Below are 22,286 nucleotides of genomic sequence, written 5' to 3' on the forward strand. Positions count from 1 at the left end.
CCTAAAGGGTTGAATCACAGGAACTTCAGAAGCATATGGTCAGACTGGCAAGTTTTCAACTCCCTCAACTGGAGCACTGTTTTCCAAAAAAAGTCCTGCTCCCTTTTAGTACCTATGCAAGGAAGACTTCCAGGAGTGCCTACTTCCCCATAGTTCCTGTTGCAATACAGAAGGGCAGATCATTAAGAGACCTCTGTATCCTATCAGCCAAACCAGTTGCTGAGATTCCTGAAGGCAAGAGGAGCTTCAGAAGTCTGTCTCACTGCAGCTCACATCACATACTGCACCACCCAGTCGGAGAGAAGAGCAGCTGTGAGAACAAGACGGCATCCACTCCTCATCCAGCAGCAGCGGAGTGCATCCTTGAGGTCTCCCAGTCACTGCACTGACAGTTAGCTTCTTGCTAGCTGGGATTACAGGAGCATGCATTGGGGTTGCTGCTCAACAAGAGCTAGCTGCTGTGGGCACACTGATTCTGCATTCAGAGGGATGATGAACCCCAGTAGACTCACGCAGGCTTGCTAAATGTAGGTGCTAAGAGTAAGGAACTACACCTGCAAGTACCACCAAGTGAACACGTGAGATTACAACTGCCAGTGAGAGCAACCATCACGTGAATACACGCATTTAGTCTGGAATTAGCCCTGCTGTATGCTGCAGCCGCTAGCACCAAACCCTCATTCACTCACCACAGAATTCAGGGAATAGTCTTCTGCCTTTCTTTGAAATAAACAGAATTCTTCTAGGATTGATACTAAGGAAAAATGGATTTGGAATTTCATTCTAGATCTCAGTGGGCAAGATACAGGAGTCAGAAGCAGGCACCTGCAAGCCAGAAGCACTCCTTTACCTGCTCCTCTACCTGCTTTTTAGAATGACACGTTGAATGTATTATCTATATAATGGAGATTCTTTTCTATTTAAATGAAAATTAATCATCTTCTAGTGATTAGCTGTGAGCTAAAAGCATCCCAGTTATTTATTGCTGGAAGCTAAAGGAATTTCCTTACTCTCAGAAGACAGACATTTAGTTTCAAGTACTGTTGTGCTAAACAAATAATCTCTTTCTTCCCTTCCCTCCTTCCCTTTTTTTTTTTTTTAATCACACTTTCTGATCTAACAAATCTTTTAAAAATCAAGTCATTTAAAAGTCATTAAAGTCATTTAAAAATTAATTCATGGGGGTGCAGGAGAACCAAACAGGACTATAGACCTCTTCTGAAAAAAAAAATCAGCAGAACTGAACCTTTGTGTTCAAAGTTATCCCTTAAACTCTGGGTTCCCCAGGAACTCAATTTATCAATTCATAACACTATTAAAAAAAAATAAGTATCTGACCGTTTTCACAATGCTCTTCCCATGAACAGCAAAAAGCTTGCCACCTTACTACATGGGACAAAGCCTAAATTAGATGTTGGAAGCTTCAGTAGTTTAGCTCTCTACTGAAAGTCAGCTGCTGGTGTTTCTTGCTGGATGGAATATGAGCTCACCAACCCACTTCACATAAGCTCCTGAATAGCTATTGGAGTGAAACAGCTTTTGACAAATACATGGGGAAGATGAGAGATATTTTAGAGCACTATGATGGCCCACGTAAAGGATTTTGTTTTTTGGACTGAGGTTTCCTGCAAACCTTAATTCAAATTATTGATGTACTAATTGATGGATCTGAGGGCCTTAATATGAGGAATTTTATGAAAAACAAAACAAAAAATGGCATGCTAGGAGAATTGCATCCTTGCCATTTACTGGTGAGTATATCCACAACTGCCAGCAATTACTAAGCCTCTATTTTGTATTCAAAGCTCTATACAATAGTTTATTATTTTTAAGCTTTTCAAACACCAATGTAGTGAATTTAAGAGTGCTATTTGGAAGATTAAGATATGAATGCTACTATATTATTCAATTTAGCTCCAACACAGACCAATTTTATTTCTGTAAAGAGCCAGAGCTAATGCTACATTTCCAGCTGCCAACAGAGACAAATACTTAAAGCTTTAAGTCAAATTTCAGCATAGTCTTGCAACCATGTTCAGAAAATGAGAATAAGGAAATTACTATCGTTATGCAAATACTGCCCAATTACTGCCAAGCTATATAGAACCCACCTTCTAGTCTTTGTTATAGGTTTCAAAAATATACATGCCCAAATTACAACAAAAGGAAATCCCCACTGTCTGCGTGTGCAACCAACTGTGAAGCCAAGTGTGACGCTACTAGTACATCTCCAGCAGCTGTATTAGCAGCTTTTAAGTGCTTGGTATTTTATACATTGTTCACACACACACAGGGATACACCTCTTGCTACCATCTCAGCGTCTACGCAGAAGCGGACTGTCACGCAGAGGTCAGCAGCAGCTCGGGTGGACAGTGACAGGCCCATCCCAGGGCTGCTTGCTTTGCCACCTGCTGTAGTTTGGTCTTGTTCTCATGCTGTCAGTCTGCAAGAGCAGCTTGGTAGAAAACCTGGTCTCATCCCCACAATTCGGTATTGGTTCACCTAGAAATGACTACACTTTCTTTTTCCAAATAGCTTCGGACAACCCCACTCGTGGAATTAAGGAAACTGCCAAGCGGCATTACTGGCTCATCTCCTGAATGTCCTATTTCAGGGACCTTTGTGAATGTCATAGAAACACAAAGTAATTAAAGTTGGGAGAGACCGCTGGAGAACATCTCAGCTCAGCTCAGCTCCCTCTCAGAGTAAAGAGTTTCTATCAGTTCTTGACCAGGAACACAAAGCTTCCTACCAGTACCAAGTACCCACTTCCTACAATATTCTGCTGTGTGGATACAGAACAGTTTGGGGGCAATTTGTGTAATTTACAGAGCCCATTGAGTAATTCTTCTTTCCAAAAGCCAGCTGAATTGCTCCAAAAGGAAAAAAAAAAAAAAAAAAAAAAAAAAAAAACTTGTAGTTAGGCAAGTTTCAGGACTTCTTGCCCCTCCCAGTGACAAGAGCAAACTGAAGTTTACTAATAGCTGGTTTATTTGCCCAAATAAGATATGCAGGCAGGTGACATAAAAGGGATTGATGGGAGAAAAAAAGGAAAGGAGTTTTGCCAGTTTTCTTTCTTTATGCTGCATAAAGGAGAGCTGACTGCTGCATTTTGCCCTCTTGAAATCATCCCACCCTTCCCAATTGTCTGAGTTAGACTAGACTGGATGCAGGGTCAACAGGATGGTAACAGCATCCTTCCAGGGGAAGGACCAAGGAACAAAATGAAAGGCAATCGACTATTTGAGAGCTCTCATTTCATTAGGACTTGTTTTACTAAAAGCTTTTGGAGAAAAGCTGTCTTTCAGGAATCTAAAATTCCTCAGCCCTTAAACTGAAAGTTGAAAAGTTCTCATTGCAAGCTGGTAAACTCTACCATATATAATCACATTATTCCTAATTTGCACCACCAAAGGCATCACGGGCTATGTTTCTACCCTCAGAGAAACAGAAGTCAAAGGATAGTATTTTTTCTTTTCAGCAATAAACGAAGGTTCATCTCGTTACACCAGTCTAAACCACTCATCATCACAGTGAAAAGCCCAGTATAAATTATTAACTCTATTTAACATAAGAAAGAAAACAGCATGACAAACTAAACTGCAGGAAGATTCATCACAGGGGACTATAATGTAAAAATAGTGTTTATGCTGTGTCAGCAGGCAGTCTGCAAATAAAGGAATTAGGATGACGGGATGGCTCAGGCGCTTGGTAATGGAATTAGGGAGCCTTTCATTTCTCGGTCAGCAGTTCAAACCACAGCCACGTTAACCGAAATCAAGGAACGTATGTAGACAAGGTGAATTTACAAGCTCAGTCCAATTCCTGGCACATGTCCCACAACCCATCACTTCTCAGCCTTAGCAGTGGGACGAGAAGCACTTGTTAGGACTCGACTCAGGAATCATCTGACAAAGAGGACAAGTTTTCATCTGGAAACACCAATTCATCAGGACTGAAATGTTTTATGAAAGCGTCTGTTTCGACGAAGCCCGGCGAGGCCGCGGCTCCAGCCCCGCAGCACTGCCTTGCGGCGAGGAGCCCAACGACCTCCATCTCCTCGGGGAAACCACTCTGCTCGCCCGGGCGCGCAGTCCAACAGCTCCTGCCGAACCCGAAAGCCCGACGCGCTCGGACCCGGGGCAGTACCGACACGAGAGCTACCCCAGAGGCCAGGAAAGCCAGCGACCCTCGAGTGCCGCTAACACGGCTCTTAGAAGCTTTGCCGCTGCCCCTCACTGGGAAGCGACATGTCTTCTTAGCATTTCACTGCTCCAAAAATGAAACGTTTCAGATCTCTGAATATTTGGCAGTTGAGGGAGGTTGGTTCCAGCACAAGATGACACATTTCTTCAAAAAAATTTAGAAAAGTTGGATTTCCTTGTGGAATCTGGCTGAACTAACATGGCAGGGCAAAGGGCAACAGGTGAAGGTACCCACAGCTCTCAGTCCTGAACCCATGCAAATGAACAGCAAATGAGATACACTATTATACCGCAAAATATATTGTGGCATCGTATTTTACAAAAACGGGCCACTTCCTCAACTAAGACTTCCAGACTGTTCAGTATTATCTTATTTTAATTCTGCTCAGAGCTTGGAAACTACAGAGGGTGAAGTTATTTAGCTATTGCTAGTTGGAGACCGGGGGGCAGGAAATCAAGACTCTGAAGGTGAAAGAGGGGAATGCAATCTAGTACTGCTCTCTGCACAATTACTTCTGTCCTTGAGCTGGGAGAGGAGCAGACTTGGAAGTATCTTAATGATATTGCGCCAAAATGACAGCATGTCAAGCTGGATAAAGCTCAGGACAGCAGGAATTCCCTCCATATACAGGCCGATAATCACCTGCCAGGAAAAGATTAAGCGAATTGATGACTACAATATCAGGAGAACATGGGGAAGAAATGTTAACAGTCTGCGGGACTCATCTCCAATCAACTCAGAAACACACAAGGTAGCGGCAATTCACAACAAAATCCCACAAAGGTAATGTTCTTAAGATCAATCACACAAATCCTTACGTCAAGCTGGTTACTCAAGTGGCCACTATTAGGCAGAGTAATTGAGCTCATAGGAGGAGAGAGAGGCTTCATTAAGTGAACCGCCCCTGGGATAATCTCATAAAATTGTACATACCTTGCAGAGGCAGCCGGGGAAGTGGTTTGCAACACTGTTCAAAACACTGAAGAGCTACAATGCTGCTGTTTGAGGCCCTTCTACATCTTCTGCTATCACATCAAAAGGACTTAGCAGACACTAGGTGCAGCCCTCAAAATTCAGGGCCAGCTGCTCCTATCTATATCCGTCATTCTCTTCCTCCTTTTAAAACTGGGCACCAGTCTCCTCATCATCTGGCAAGTGCTGGTGAGTGGTGATGAGCTGCTAGTGAAGATGATAAGCTCATCTTTTAGATTACAGAAGCTGCCGTCTTGGGTAACAGTCTCACAGGATTCTACTTCCCCACCCATCAAGCCTGACTTGTAAAATGATATTTAAGTTACGGGCAATAGCACTTCACTTGTAGTGTCTTCAGAGCGTACAGGTCTTCTGAACTAGTAGTACACTAAGGATCCATCCAGCTTAGAGAAATCACTGTTCACCACTTCCCTCTTCGCACTGCACCTTCTCCTCATCCCTCCCTTTCTGTGCCATCAGTTATTTTCCTGGAATTTTAGATTTTCCCCAGTGACAGTTGCTTAGCCTCTCCCCAAAGCACTTCCATTTAGGATCCTCCAAGAAAAAACTCTGAAGGCACAAATCACATGTCTGGGTAATCTTACTTCATAAATTCACGAGTCAATTTGAAGCTCAACTTCTCCAGTATACAAAGTGGTTTCAACTATTAAAAGATCCACAACTTAGTGAAAAATCTATCGCCTTAAAGGTGCATTGTCCCAGAGTGAGAATGATGCAGTTCAAACCAGAAAAAAAAAAAAAAAAGGTGATTAGATGAGAGACGAGCTTGAATATAGCACACCTACACTGATAATTAGACTTCCTGCCTTTTACCCGAGAAGGTTCCCATCTACAAGCAAAATCTAAGGAAATGGCTGGCAGATCTACCTGAAATCTCCACACTGCCTGTGTAACAGCCTCCAACTTTTTTAAGAACCTTAAACTGAGGCTCACAAACCCCTTAGTCTAAAAGCATCTCTAAACTGCTGTCGTGCTCCAGACAGCAAGCACTGCCAGCCGCCCGGCCTTGTGGCATCAAGCCAGACGCTGAACTTAACCGGTGGTGCATTATTTAATAACTCACATGAGGATGCCTTGAAGAGGATAGCGGTCGGGGTTTGGGAAGGGCTGCCACAGATTTGCACAAGCATGGATTGCAGATTGCTCTTCCGCTGATAAGGCAGAGTTGAGGTTAAAGCAAAGTTTCTCTTTTTTCCAAAAGGGATGCATTTTCCCAACTATTGGGCCATACCCCTTTCACACTATAAGACTTTCCCATGATAAATCCTCACACCAAAGATGAAAGAATTGGCCCCGATTTACACTTCTAAAAGATTGCTCCTAAGTTGTTTTGGTGCATTCTTCAACAGTGTGTGTAAGCCATTGTACCCAACTATATGACTAAATGCAGATAACTATTTTCATTATTTCTGGAGAGTCAAATATTTCCCAGTACCATCTTTACCCACTCACAAACACCATGAGACCTGATTTTCTGCACTATCTTGTAAAGACAGTGCTTTCCCTTTACTCAACAACAGCATGCAACACCTCCTGGTAGCTCGGTTGCTCCTAGAGGTGCTGACACAGAGTGGGGATCTCTCAGGTCACCGGTTCTCTGGCAATCAATCTCACATCTACCAGGCTCTAGCAGAGAGGAAAGAGCTGGGTGCTATTAGTGTGAAGGTTTGATTTCACTCATCTGCAACCCTGTTGTACCCAACAGCAGCTGAAATGCAGCCATCTCAAGGCAGCTCCTGCCAGTGCCTGGACGTGCCTGTCACATGGAAGCCTCCTCCGTGCGTAAGGCTTACCCCATGGAAACAGTGAGTGGTCCCCAGAGCACAATATGGATGCCAGTAAACTCCCTGCCCCACCAGTAGTCTGCCTTTCCAGCCAGGAGGTTTTAGCATGATTTAATGATGCTAGAAAGCCTAACGCTCTTGACACATTCAGGAAGTGGTAAAAAAAGATGATCAGCATCACTACCCCCACACTGGAAACACGCACACTGAAGCATGGGGGGATGAAACAATCTGCCTGAGGTATGTCTGCACGCTTCACTGGAGAATGACTCCAGGTGCCTGAGCGCCAGGTCAGCTACTTTACGCACAAAGCCGTCACTTCTCCCTAGCATCCACTGGGGTTTGAAGGCAAGAGACAGAACAAGAGCAAAAGCAGAACCACAGCTTGAAGGAAAACTTTAGGAGGAGGCCACAGGACATCGGAAACTTGCTCTACCCAACATGGTGATCAGTTTAAAGCTAAAGGAAAAATTGAAAGCAATGCTAAGGGATGTCTTGCAGCCCAAAGAGCAACCAACTCACTGGTGCATGTCTGCAGTTGTGTGGGGAGCCTCAGGATCTCACAAAATGAGACATTCTCTAGACATCTACATAAGCATTTAAATGGATCATCTTGTTCTTTTTTTACCCAGGAGAACAAAAGAAAGGCCCGTAAGATGGTTATGCTTTTGTGGTACTTATACAGCAGCTATTGAAAAGGACAACTGAGTCCCCTCCCTCCATCACCGCACTCCAGGGCTGGAAGAGAAGTGCTGTTACTGGCATTTTACAGAAAGGGAAATGAGGCACTGGGCAATTAAATAACTAGCCCAAAGTCACAGAAGCTTGTAACAAATCAAGGAATTGAACTCAAGTCCTGCAAGTCTCAGTCCAGTTATTTATCAGACATCACCCTCTAATGTATCATCTTCTGTGGGAAGCCCTCCAGTGTGCCCACAAAGGTATTGCCAAGAGATTAGGCTGAAATATACTGGCACAGAAAATCATGAGCACATTTCCCTTCCAGACATATGCACTTCAAGTACTGTTTAGGAAAAAAATAAAATAGAAATTGCAGCATGCTCAGCATGCTGAAACAGACAACTCCCGCAGCACAGCAGATAGAAGAAACACCAAAGTGGTTTTAAGATTGAGATCAAATGGTGAGATAAGGTGTTCTTCATTTGGAGTTAATCGCCTTGTTTTGAAGGGTGGCCTCCGGTGAGTAAGAGCTTACTAGTTAGGAAGTTGCATCTTGTAATTGCATGTTCATTCATAAATACGCCAGTGCACCTCTGGATGAAATGGAATATTACAGCCCTAGTACTGATGCAAATATCCAAAAACCTTAACCCTTGCATGAGGTCTCACCTTGAACCTGCTGTGCACTCCATCTATGCTGCTACAAAAACAACTGAATACCTTTTATCCAGCCTTTTATAGGCCACAGGCACAATTGGTTGAAAATCTGCCTGCACCCCAGAACACCTCTCAGCCCCAGGGCTCTAAGAATACCCTGGTCTATTCACAGAAATTGGAAGTGGAAAACATTTGCTAAAGGCTTCCATACCCTCAGGGAAACATCATTAAGCAGAGCTGGATTAAGGCATTTTGGCAGCATGGCCAAAATTGTGTAATCCCACCCCAGGGGTGAGGGGCTGAGGCCAGGCAACTCTTGCTGTTAGGAATGAGAGAGCGGGGACAGAAATCCAGGCTATTTGCTCCCGCAGGTCCGCGGTGGTGGTGACCACGGCTGCCGGAGCAGCTGTCCTCAATTCCAGCAGTAGCCGCCTTTCCACGTACCCATACCCGATGCCTTCCTTGAGACGGCTCGTATCTTTTACAGAACCCTGGCTGAGGCAAAACAGACAACGTCGCCCCAGGCCGCTGCTTTTTTCACCGGTGCCTAAAACCAGTGTAACCATTCAGCACAGAGAGAAACACCTTAGAAAAAATACACACAAAAGAGAGAAAAAAAAAAAAAAAAAAAAAGGAGAAACAAAACTTTCCAATAGACAGATGCCATTTTAATACAACAGACAATCAAACCACATCTATGGATGTCTACAGTATTCAGATAATTTTCAGCTGATGACAAACAGTAAACGTGTTAGGCAACAGGTTTGGAATGGGTCACACAAGATGGAATTCTCTTTTAGCGCAATACAATGCAGACTACATGGCAGGGGGAGTCAAAACAGTTAGCTTGGGTCTAGCCAAGAGGCTTTTGCATTTAAGCAGCCAGCAGCCTCAATCTTTCTCTGTGCAAGCGATTTCATTTGCCAAAGCGGTATCGTATACATATCCCAAGCAGACATGTCATAGGAATAGATTAGTTCTTCATGCTAGAGTGGGAAGGGAGGGATGAGGGAAAGGGATGTATGTGCATCAGGAAAGCAATGTCTGAATTGCTAGTTGGGAAACGTTTACAGTTACACATACTGAATGGGCAGATATGAAAAGGAAAATAGAGAGGTACGTAACACTGCTCATTTCTCAGAACGGCTTCACAGCTATGCACTCAGGGCTGTGGTCACTTGCTTGGCAAAAAATGAGCTTTACTCAACACTGACCCCCAACATTACCTTCCTAATGAGCACTAAAATTCGTTAGCTCAAAAGAAAGTGCATTACAGAAAAGAAACCAAAGTACTACCGAACTGAATGGATAAAGCACGATTCCACCTGCAAAATCTTTACTTAGCACTCTAAGTGGGGAATTCTTTACTTTGCGTTCTGCTGCAGATTTGCACATGAATATTTGTTCTCAAGAAAATTTTCCCTCTCAGGGTAGGATATTGGGGAAATTAAATGCATCTTTGTCCTATCTCTACTTTACTAGAAGAGCAGAGGTAGTTGTTCAGTGGAGTAATAGATAACATCCATACAAGCATGATAACCCTACCCTACCCTACCCCTTCTATATATTAAGGCTACTCACCAGATGACCTTGCTGTCACTCTTACTCATGTCTACTCATGTCCTCAGCACCTGACCATAAACACAAGCGAGGAGCAAGTTTGATGCTGTAGCTGGAGCCAGACATTTCAGTCAGAGCACCCAGTTTACTCACAGTGAAAGTACAGCACACTTTTCATGTCACAGGTCCTGTTCTCATTGTTACTACACCGTCTGATATGGACAACTGCATCAGCCACTTGCAAGAATTAGTTCAACAAAGTTCTGCAGAAATGCTTCAGATAGTTTATTAGTAAAAAGACTAAGCCAGCAGCTGTGGACCTCCAGATCTTTGAGCCCTAAACCAGCACTGAAGCAGTGTAACATCAACTATGTCAAAAATTCACTTGATTTGAAATCTTACTTCTACTTATTTATGTTACAGGAGTACCTAGAAGCCTCAACCAAGTCAAAAATCTGCCCTACAAAGGTCTATCTGCCGCACACTGACAGACGAACAGCATTTGCTCATGTAATGCCCATCTCCATATACAGCTCATGCCCTGTGGCCAGTTTTACTATACAGTTTTACTATAGAAACAAATAATGACCACAGCCTAGGTTTTGAGGTGAGCAGGTACAAGAGCAGGACAGACAGACAGTTTGCCAAAAGAACCTCCTAGCCTAGAGAAGATCTAGGCCAGCCATAGGTATGCTCCTGCACAAATCCTTCAAGCCAAGCCGGCAGTTGCTCTCTGGACACCACAGATGCTGGCACCCTTGAGGCTTTTCTGGTGTGCCAACTGCTGAGCTGAACTCTACCTTCCAGAAGCCAAAAGCCTTATGCCCAGAGCAGGACTCCACTGTTCTAAGTCCCATAAGTATATATAAAAGGTTGTTAACCTGAACAGCCAGCTCTGATTGACTCTTGGGAAGGATGAAATCAAGAGGTAAAATAGGAGGTTCCAGCACACCAGTGATATGTCAAACCCTTAATCCAATGGACTATCAGCAGGCCAAAGGCATTCCTCGCTGCTGTTACCATGAGCAGAGCCAGGCTGCTAACGCAGCCTCCTGGGATCTTCTTCCTTTCAAATGGGCAGATCTAACCAGTAGCAACAGTCAGCCCAGTGAACAGCTAAGCATGAGAACTGAGATTAGCAGGAAGGGAAAGTGAGTTAAATAATTGAAGGGACATGAAGCATAGCTCAGTAGATTTTGCGTCACAGTTCAAGTGCTGAAAGCTGGAAACTCAAAGATTTCCTCCCTGAATGCAATAAAGGAATGCAAAATCATTTTCTTATTTCAAAGTCAACTATTTGTTTCATCGTCCAGCTCTGCACTTCCCAAATGTACTGGTAGGAATAGGGTGTTGTAAACAAAGTTTTACAAAAAAGGAAGGTTAGCGCACAAACATATTTTTCCCATTACTTCAATACTTCCTGCAAGCTTTGCAAGCTTGGTAAAGAAAGAGTCTATTTAAAAATTTAGGGTGGGGAAGAATTAGCTCAACAAAACCATAAACAGATTTTCTTTACACTTTCAGTCCAAGAGAAAAACAAGACAGGCTATGTGCACATTGATGCACACAACAGCAAAATCATTTTAAAAATAAATAAATTGGGAGGGAGAGGGCATCAGAGAAGGGTGGGGGAAAAGAAAGAGTTGAGAAACTTTGGCCAGGTTCTAAGAGCAGAGACCCTGAGCATTTGGTTCTTAAAGCACTTAAGAACACATTGGAAACCTGCCATGTGCCAGATCAGGACTGTGAGCATGCAGAGAGGATGACACATGTTGCTATAATGCTATGATCTGTCTCTGTGTGCAAACCCTTGAGTAATAAACTACATTATTTTCTGTAGATGTAACACAAAGGAATCCATTCCACTTACCCAGTGACCTTCCACACAAATCATCCAAAACCATTATTATTATTTTCCAGTGACAAATACTAAAGGGTATAAAACTTAATTCCCTTCTCCTTATTCTCTCCTCCAACAAGTCCTGACTCAGTTTACCAGAACAAGCCAAAGTGGCAGAGTTAAGCTACAAAAGAGCTTTACTCCACTCCTCTCACTGAAGTCTCTATTTATAATGGTAGGACAACTCTAAGCTATGTGAGAGCAACAAGGTTCACTGCACTTGCAGGATTACCAATATAAAGTATTCAAGGAGTCATCTAGCATGCAATGAGTCAAAAATCTAGGCAACTTCAAGGAGGAAAAATCTCAGGCGACTAAGGCAGACACATGGATCCCTGTATAACGTTTGCTGCCGCAGGATCCATTAGTTTATTTCCATGAGTTTAACAGACTAGATTTAGTCTGCAGACCTGGGAAGATGTCGGTAAAGCTAGCTACAATAAACAGTATCAGTCCAGTTGTTGCAGTCCCAACAGGGTCACTGATTATTTATTAAAGTCTGACAGCAAGCAGTCTCCAAGCATGGCGCAAGTGGGGTAGAAATTATTCTAGGTTTTGAAAAATCACCATTTCCATAGGGAGGCTGTCATTTATTATGCAATCACGAACCAAGTGAACAAATTCCCCACCAGCTAATAGCCACTCATAAAGGTTTAACCATAGAGTTTCAGCTTACAAATTAAATGGTTTTGCTCTGGCATGAGACCCAGTTTCTTCTTCAAAGCTCTGGAATGGCATAATAGAAGAATGGAGTGTTATTTCCAAACTTGCATCTTCTATCCACAGGCTGATAGAAGCCAAGGAGGAAACACATACAAGGGATGAGCATTTATTAAGTTTTATGGATTCTTACAGTTGGAAAAAAAAGAATGCCAGTGGTACAGCACACAAGCATGCATGAGCACCAGCCAGGTGAAGAGTACAAATGTACAAGTCACCTGGACTCTGTCTTGTCCAAGGCATCACATTCCAAAGGAAAAAAAAAAAAAAAAAAAAAAAAAAAAAAAAACTTTCCCCCTTTCTCGAAGATTATTAGGAGCATAACCCAAGATCTATACCAAGATACCAAGCATGGAGCGAAGCATGGTTTGACTTCCTCAAGGGTTAACAGAGCAAACCATTATGTGACCATTTATTTCAGCCATCAGCTGAAATCAAGCCTTCATAGGAGAATCCCTTAAATCACACTGAAGCCTTGAAGGAGGAATTTCTCTCCTTTCCCTTCCTCTCCTTTCACCATTTTTCCTCTTTCTCAAAAGCCTGCAGTCACTACTCATGGCCAATCACTGAAATCAATGATTTATTTGTAGTTAAGCAAAATAGGCATCTTAATCTCTTATGCATGTTGTTGCACTTCATACTTACAGGTACCTTCTCCAATTAACACAGTCCTACATGATTCTACCAGCATAAGAAAAAGCACTTACACTGAAATAACCAGATTTCTCTGTTCAAACTATGTAATACAGAAGCATGCACTGTATATGTTTTTTACTGAAACTAAAGCCGTAGCTGCTACCTACCTGCAAAATGGAATATTTCCTTAATGCATCAGTTTCCAGTTCTTCTTCCTTGCTTGCACACATCTTTAAAGTGTCAGTAGTTGCTTCAGCTGTGTTGAGATTCAGGGCTGGAAGAGAACACATTACACCAAAATTTACAGCCGCAGTTCTGAAAGATAAGGTGATCCTTGGTTACTAAATACTAAAAGGAAAAATAAAACAACAAACAATTCAAGCAGTCTCCCAACTCGCTCCGTTCGCCCCACCTTCTCACCACAGAGAAGCTGTAGTACATCTTCGGTAATGTATCCCCAAAGTACTGATTTTTTCAGTCAATTAGTGAAACAACCCTTTATCAGAAGTTAACCTAGTAAGCTGAATTAATTGCCAAGCACCCAACCATAGTGTTCTCAACCCAGTAAAAGCAAAAGCACGCTCGCTGTGGTGTGTTAGTAGCTACAGAGACACTGGCCTCCAGTTATCGCTACCTGCTTGCTTAGTTCATTAAATAGGCTGAGGACGAGAAACCTCAACTAGCTGAGAATGTATTTAAAGAAGCTATCACAACCGCCTGGCCAATGCTGCTGCAGCCTGTATCTATATATAACCCGCAGTTTTACTTTCAGCTCTGAGCTTCCCCTCTCCCCTCCGTCTCCCTCAGCTGCCGTCCAGTCCCCGTTCCCTCATCCCGGTAGAAGCAGTAAAGCCAGCCCTATGTATTTCATAATTTCTAAACTTAACTGTATAAAGGGATAAGGAGCCAAGTAGATTTCTGGGACTAAGTTCAGACAGAGGGAGAAAACTATGCATTAAAAAAAAGAAAGAAAAAGAAAAAGAAAGGAAAGGAAAAAGAAAGAGAGAGAGTCACCCTGGAAAAAGGAGAGCCAGAACTTCTGACAAAGATGAAAAACAGAAAAAGTACGCTGTGATTCTTAAGCAAAGGAAAAATCACATTTGTTAACGGCTCTGTACTAGAGCTTTGTCAATGACAAGTTTTCTTCATCTCACATGCGTCACATCCCCCAGCAACAAGTCCAAAGTATCTCTGCTTGCCTCAGCCAACATATGTTCTCTGTCAAAAACCTCCTGCCAAACCCCTACTGCTCACTAAATTGCTTCTTTCAGGTTACATTCTGCTGATGATACACTTTGCTGACAACTGTTTCTTTGGGGGGGGGGGGAATAGTACTGAGAGATTGATTAAAATAATTAGCACAGACATAGGACAACGTGGGAAGGCTCCTCCCTACCCCTCCCACATACTGCAAACAAGAAGCTTCCACTACGGCTATAGCATCAAAACCTGAATTCCTAGCAGGAGTTTAACAAAAGAAGAAGGAAAAAGAAGGCAAATGAATTGTACAAGCGTTGAGGGACATACCAGGATTTTCCCTGGCTACGAGCTCGGGCGCTGAGATGCTCTCGGGCGCGCGCGCCGGGTGCTCCAGCCCCTCCGGCCGCTCGCCGCCCCGCACGCCTCTGCTCCAGCTCACGGCGCTCCCCGGGCCGCCCGCAGCGCGCGAAGCGGCCGAACCGCCCCCCCTCGCCCCCTCCGCGGGGACAACTCCCATCCGCCTTCCCCAGCCGAGCAGGGCTCGTCCGGCAGAGCCGCCGCAGCCCGCGCGCTGCAGGTGCCACCGGCTCCCGCGCTCATCGGCTCTGGCCTGGAAGCTGCTTTCGCGGTACCGCAGGCCTCCGCCGCCCCCGCGCCCGCCGCCCCCGCGCCCGCCGCCCCCGCGCCCGCCGCCCCGGCTCTGGCGGCCGCCTGGCAGCAAGCGGCGCGGAGCAGCTCGCGACAAGCCTCGCGCCGGCACGGCCGCTTCCTGGGCCGGACTTCGGGCCTCCGACCCCGCACGCTCCGCGCGGGCCAGCCTCCGCGAGCGCCCGGGCTGCGACGCGCAAAGCGAACACCACTTTAAGGGCAAATTCAGCCATAAATCTGACAAAGGAGATCGTTTCCTTGTTCAGAGACCAAGGGAAAACACTTCGGATGCCCACTAGATGCAACCCCTTCCCCTGCTCCGCCGTAAAACGAGGAAAGATTTATTCTTAACCAGTTAGGTTTCAACACGCTTGGAAAGAGTCCAATGTCGAGTGCTGGGACCTTGACATAACAAGTGACGACATTTTATAAGCCAGGAAAAGTTTAACATATAATAAGAAGCAAATACGAGACTGCTGATTAAGTGTTTTGTAGTCCAGCAGCTTGTGTAAATGCCCTGCAACAACTTGCACAACATTATAGTCTCCAAAATGAAGCGATAACAAAACAGCCCTGGCTGCTTATCTTTCCTTCTTTGATAACAGCAGCTAGAGCAGACTCACAGTTCTGAAGTACCCACAATTACTGTTCCTCTCACTTTATTATAAAGCGGTCATGGCTATGGTGGGTTTAATATCATGCACACATTCATTTAGGGATTAAACATATGTATAAGACCTCCTTGATCGTTGGAGTGCTTCAAGTAAGGAGAGAGACTTGCCCGTAACAGTTGGGGTGGGGGGGTGGAGGGTGGTCTCTGTACTTCCCTAAAGTTAAAGGTGTTTTTAAATAGAAACTCAAACTGGAAATAGGGAAAAAAATCTGAGTTTTCTATAAAGCCATTTCTGAAAACACAGAGCTAAAGACTGCAAATCTGGCAATGTGAGCCACTATCACCTTATCCAGGTCCTTGAATTGCCTGAAGCTGCTGTTCAAGTAAAAGAATATACTGGAGAGCTTGGAGTAAGGGAACGTGGACTGGGGCTTCCTTAGAGCAGCACCTGAAAACAGTTCAGCTGCTTATCACAAGCCAACAGCAGTCAAAAAAGATTATCAATGATTTCTTTTTCTAATTCTTTTCAGGCATTAAAATCCCAGGAATATGTGATAACAATGGTACATTTAGAAAGTTGATGAGATCATTCTATATTAGGAATTTCCACTGTATATCAAGGGCATTTGTGCGGCTCATAGAAGTTAACATAACTTTTGCCATTCTTTCCCAGTACCACAGTTTTCCTCAAGATTGACTAAGGGGCTCAAAACTAAACACAGTGACTGTTCAAGGAAAGAGAAGAACATGTTTTAAAACACTAGACTTGATACAGAAAATTAATCATCCTAATATACCTGTGGTTTTAAATTCATAATGCCCCGAACCATCTGAGTCAATGGACTCGTAAAAAGCAAGTAAGAAAAGCAAGGCTAACATCAGCATGCTTAAATTGCTGTACAGAGATACACTGCTCTGAGAACATGTCTAGACATTTAAAAGTCCAAACCACTGTAAAACCTCAGAAATAGATTATTCTGTTTTCCCTTCACATGGCAACCTCATTTCAGATTTTTTTAAATGGCTGTTAGCCCTCTTCCTGCTCTGAGAGTTATTCACCCCCCCCCCCACACACACACACGCTATTGGAAACTGCATGATGTTGTCCCACAGCAAAGCCTCCTTAGTAAAGAAATGCAATCTGCTCTGCAGGAGGTTGAGCTGTGTAAAGCAAAAATGATACTTTAAAAGGGAAACAATTCCACTATCTGGTTGTCCCGACAGGAGCGTCCCGGTGCTTTACCTTTTTCATGCTCACTAGTAATTCCAGGACTGGGAAACAGCTCAGAAACACATATATTTTTCAAGATTCTTGCTTCACCAGGGACAAACACCTTCTTGTGAAAATCATGGGACCTTCTGCTCCAAACGTGGCAAGGTTTTCTTGCTAAGCTGCTCCACTTCCCAGTATCTACAACAAAACAAGCCTTGTTCAAAGCTCTTTCTCTCTCTTTCAATTACTGTCAGTCTATTTTACGATGGTTATGATTTAGTAGCTTTCAAAGATGGTCTTGAACTCAGCTCTGCTGCTTCCCATGTCCTGAGTTGACTGCTGGGAGTGCAGCTCTCCCACCGCTGCGCAACAGCGACGCCGTTTCCACCAGGACAGGCAGCGGGTTTTGCTTGCGCATCTGATTCCAACAGAAGCGGCGTATTCGAGTGCAGGCGAGGCAGGAAAGTGGCACAGTTCTCAGGGGAAACTTATCTCTTCCCCTCAGTTTTAATAAAGTTAGTGACCAGACTTCTGGGAAAACAAGGAACCCCTGATCCACGTTCCTAAGTGCAAATTTCGGTCCTTAGCTTTGGAATACCCACTTGGAACACACCAGCGCAAACAAGCTGGTCCTCGTTCTTGTGCTTTTTTCTAGAATTGATTAATGGTGGCTATTACATCTAGCAAGGTGTGAAAAGCTCATTTATATCCTGAGACCTAAGTTGATTTACATGGATCTAAGGAGGGGAAGAAAAAAAAAAGGACTATTTTAAAGAATTTTTAAAAACTAAATGTTGCCCTTCCACTTTCCTTTTTGGTAGCAGAATTCATGAATGAAAGGTAGAAAGGAATCATCTCCTGCTGATTCTGAAACCGTTTTAATCATAGCATCAGTAGGTGTAGGCATTAGGTAGCTAACTCCTGAATAAATAGCAGAGATCTTCTCAGTGCTCTTGCTTGTAAAACAGTAGTATCCTCCAGACCAGAGAAGTTGGCATCTGACTGGCATCTTTGATAAGGCTCTTGCAGGAAAGAGCATGGGAAGGGGATGCCACACATCATCATCCTGACCAGCAAAGTATCTCCAGGGAAAATCTGTTTCTCAGCCCCTTGGGTCCTTCCTCAGGGAGCATCCACACAGCCGAACTGCTCTGATTATTTGCTACTGGCTGGTTCCAGCCCCTGCCTGGGGCAGCACTGGGACAGCGAGGTGCCTACGCGGACCTGGGACTTCGTCTTAAAAACCTTCCAAATCCCAAGGCCCAGTTAGGGACAGAAGAGTTACCATTTAGCATCTCTAAAGTGGCTGTTTCTATTTCTCCTTTTTTTTTTTTTACATAGGGCTAGGAACTTGTCTTTGCTGTTACTTTTTTAAAAAGAAACAGCTATAATAATAACAGCAACCTCATTCACACCCCTCTCTTTCAATCTCACTTGTAACTCAAGTGGACTAGTGTCCTGGAAAGGCTGTATCATCAGGAAAGCCAAGCCATACAACCACCATAAAATTTAAGAATCAAGGTGCATAAAATATTTCAAGCCAACATCTGCTTTTTTAGCGAAGCATGAAAACTTATATAATTTGTAGTCACTTCAATCTTCTCAAGTGCCTGAAAATTTAAGCTACAGAATGCAATTTTTCATTTCTTGCTTATTTTAGATCAAAACCAGCCCTTCTAGCCTTACCTTTCCCTAACAGTGCTGGGTAAAGGGACCACAGAAAAGCCTTTAGACAGCTCCCATGTACAGGGGAATTAACTCCACCTGCACCATGCTTCTGAAAGATATTTCCAGTCAGTTTGAATCTTCCAGTGACTGATGCTCTGCAAACTCTTCAGACCATCAAATCCAGTGTTTAACAATTGCTACCTAAAGGTATTCCTTTCCAAAGGCGGTGTTCTTTAAGAACTTTCCCCAATGTTTAATCTGCATTTTCTCTGCTGCTATTTAAGCCCATGACTTCCTCTCTGATCCAAATGTGAAGGTGGAAAATAAAACAACTCCTTCCTTTTTACGCACTTTTAGGTATATGAAAACTTATTTCCTCCATCCTTCTTTCCCTTCTTTTTCTTCCTTGGGCCAAACAGCTCAGGCTTGTTCAAACTAGTGGTTTCTAGACCTCTAATCAGTCCCACTACTATCCTCTGGACTGCCTCTAATTGATCTCTTTGCTTGTGCCAGACACTTAAGAGGATACTTTTCTGCAGTGTTCTGCTAATACTCAACTACCTCCTTCAGGTTGTTTACTTTCAACTAAAGAGGGCCTAGTTCTATGCCCAGTCCCCAGGAATTCACAAGTGAACACAGACACAGACCAATTTATGTCTCCCTTAGTTAATTTTTCTTGTTAAGCTGAAAATTCCTATTGCTTTGTTTTAAAAGTTCTAAATTCTCTTCAGACTGGATTAAAAAAGGGTATGCCCAGCATCATGCACTGAAGTTCAGCAAAGTGTAGTCAGCTTCTCACTCTGAAAAAGAAAAGGAAAGAACACAGCGGGCTCCCACTCCTCTCATTTTCTTCAGATTGCCCATAAAGATGCTCCTAGGAGCACAGGCAAAAGCTCGTTCTTATCCTTCATGCAGCCAAGCTCCCAGAATTACTGTGCTAGGAGATAAAACAGGAAATTCTCTTACACACACAAAAGAAGCTCGTTACAGGCACACAAATGTCTGAATTTTACTTATGGCCATAAATTATTTGGGGGCAGAAGTGGTCGCTTGTGGTGTATGTTCTGCATACTGCACAGCGGAGCCCTGATCAGCTCTCTGGATCAGGGCTGTGTGATTATCCAATCCAGCTGAAACAGAAGAGCACCGGCTTCCCTTTTGCCCCCAAACCCCAAGTTTACAGCATCCCCAGCAGGTGGGAAACAACCTCCGCTCGTGCACCGCCTCTCGGCTCCCCGGCGCGTCGGGATGCTCTGGGACGGGCAGCTCCATCACGGCCTCCCGGGCTCGCGCTGCGCTCTGGATAAAGCCCCTGAAGAGTCAGCAGAGCAGAGGGACAGACGAGGACTCCGTCTCACGCTTGCAACAGTCACCCAAAGGACGGGGCACGCTGCTCCCCTTCTGCAGTGCGACAGACAGGGCATCAGGAGCAGAACTTCCTACGCGCTATATCGTATTGCCTAGGAGCTCCAGCTCTGCTGAGAGGGAGCAGACGTGGATGCCAACCCTCCCTGGCACAGGGGAAGAATCGCTGTCGCTTTCTTACGCTCCTTTTCTGAATCCCACCACCTTCCTCTTTCCTTTCTCCATTTTTCCCAGCTGCAACCATTGGCGCAGTTCTCAAGCGGTTTGGAGGAGCAAGGGCGCAACGAAAGCGGCCTTCAGGAACAAGGAGTTTAGCTGCCAGAGCATTTCCCACAGACCGAGAGGTGCCCTCCAGGTGCAGGAAGCTCCCAGGTGGGAAGGTGCCCCAGCCCGCCCCGGGGGAGCGGGGCTGCTCCCGCAGGAACGGAGGCATTCCCGGCACAGCCCGGCAGGCAGCGGGAAGCGAGCGCGTGGGGACAGGCAGCACCGGGAGCCAGCAGTCACGGCACCACCGTAAAACAAGTTACTGATACCGCAAACCCAAGGCTCTTCACTCTCAGCTTCCGCGCACAGCCTGCTTAAAGCTAAATGGTCCTATCTGCTGCACACTGAGCTTGCAAAATCCTCAGTTAGCAAACACAAAGCACGCTGACGGTTTTCACACGCTGCAGAATATTTTTTTTAAGGTGGTTCGTCACTTGAACTGTCAGCTTGAAATCTAATCGTTTTAAAGAGTGAATAAAATATTATATATTACATTCAAAGGCTGCAACCACTGCCAAATTCTCCTGACAATTTTTATGGGATTATAATCATACTCTTTTTTAAATGTTTTATTCTCTTGCTTCAATGCCAGAGAGACAGGCAAGCAATACAGGAAACCGAGTATTTAAGAAACGTACATGACAATCCAAAAAAACCCTGAAAATACAGCAAAATTTCGCTCTATCCCCCCTCTTCAGGGAAGTATTTCAGGAAAAGCATAGTTAGGTGCTGGTTGTAAAGCAGCAGCCAAAACAGACATCATTTTTTCAGACATCAGGGTAATTTTATAGTGGGTTTTACTTTTTTTAAAAAAAAAAGGAAAAAAAGGAAATGCACTTTTAATGGAGGCAAACAGGTGGGAAGACGAGTTTTACATTTCTGCCATTCAGAAATACACAGCTCTCGGCAACAGCTCAACTCCACAGCTAAACCAAAGGAAAGGTCAGTGCGCGCCCGAGCACACGGACGAGCCAAGCGCCCCACCGGCCCCCTTCCCTGCCTTACGCGTCCTGCGCTGTCACCGGGTGTTCGCCACTCAAAGCCTATCGCCTTGTCCTGCCTTCAAACTCTGCTTCTGCGTGAAGTGTGACAGGTGAATTGACCCATCTTTGGTCTTGAAAGTTCAGAGTCAGCCACCTTCCTCCTCGCGCTACAAACCTGCACTGTCTTAGCAGCTCCACTGCCAGTCCAGCAAATTACTAGCTGCGTCCTGATGCCACCTCCTGCAGGGGCACGGCCAGCCAGCTTATGCCTAGAGGACATTACAGAGAGTTATACAAAACAAATATTTTGGCATTTGTTAGTCAGAATTTAAATGTCTTTTTTTTCCTCCCAAATTGCCTGCAGCTCAGCAGTGTTTGCTATACAAAGAGGACAAACAAAATTGTCCAGAAATGGAAGCAAATTCTTATTTGCCCAAATTAATGGGCAAATTTTACAACAATAACACAAAAAAAAGTTTGGTTTGTTTTTTTCCCCCCTGCAAGGCACTTCTTTGCAGGGCAGTGTTTCTTTATAAAAGCATTCCTCTTAAAGCACTTCTCCTGTGAAGCTCCCCTTTCCAACAGCTACTGTTACGAATCTGTGATGAAAGACTTATTCAGCAGGGTTTGGCACATGAATAGCACCCAAACCGGCATAGCAAGCCTTGCAGTTTTATCACAAGCTTCTTAATATTTGGAGAAACAAAAGATGCTCTTGCTGGGAGCATCAACTAGGAAAAGTTTCAGCTCCCGGAGTCACGAGAATCTCAATTTTCCTCTGGGGAAAGAGGTAAGTGTCTAGACACCCTGATTCTGGAGAAAAACTCCTAAGCGAGAATGCAAGGTGATCTAGATTTTCAAGGACTGAAGAACCAGCAGAAAGATCTTTTGATGTATTATCACGTGATTTTTACCCAGCCTCAGAATTTTGCAGGGTCTCACCGGTGGTTTCTGATTCTTCGGAAGCGGGTGCTGGGGATGCGAGGGAGCGACGCTGCGAATCTCAGCTGTAGAAGCGTCGTCAGAACATCACCCCATGCGCTTGGCCAGTTCTGCTCGGGGGCAGCTGCCCCCAGTGCTGCAAGACTCTTTGGCCAGCGCTTAACTACAGGCACACGGGCAGTCCACCGAGGATCCACACGGCTGAAAGCGAGGACTCGGGCTCAGCTGAACAGAGAAAAGGTTTGCTTGCCT

General features: G+C 44.5%; 1 protein-coding gene across 10 annotated transcripts in view; it reads right to left on the reverse strand.

Annotated features, from left to right (window-relative positions):
* ZHX3 (zinc fingers and homeoboxes 3) overlaps window positions 1-22,286 on the reverse strand; it is a 54,615-nt gene that overhangs the window by 20,503 nt on the left and 11,826 nt on the right. For 6 of the 10 annotated variants that reach the window (XM_062589084.1, XM_062589083.1, XM_062589080.1 and 3 more), the window contains exons 1-2: window positions 14,666-14,734; window positions 13,306-13,412 (exon numbers count right to left, since the gene is read on the reverse strand). The exons of 1 other annotated variant lie outside the window; for it this stretch is intronic. The gene's annotated coding sequence lies outside the window, so the exon portion shown is untranslated. Of the gene's footprint in view, window positions 1-13,305; window positions 13,413-13,904; window positions 13,968-14,025; window positions 14,070-14,665; window positions 14,735-22,286 lie in introns of those variants that run through there. 3 more of the 10 variants (XM_062589079.1, XM_062589078.1, XM_062589077.1) reach the window with 3 other exon arrangements.

This window comes from Rhea pennata, chromosome 16 (assembly GCF_028389875.1).
Source record: "Rhea pennata isolate bPtePen1 chromosome 16, bPtePen1.pri, whole genome shotgun sequence".
Classification (NCBI taxonomy): domain Eukaryota; kingdom Metazoa; phylum Chordata; class Aves; order Rheiformes; family Rheidae; genus Rhea; species Rhea pennata.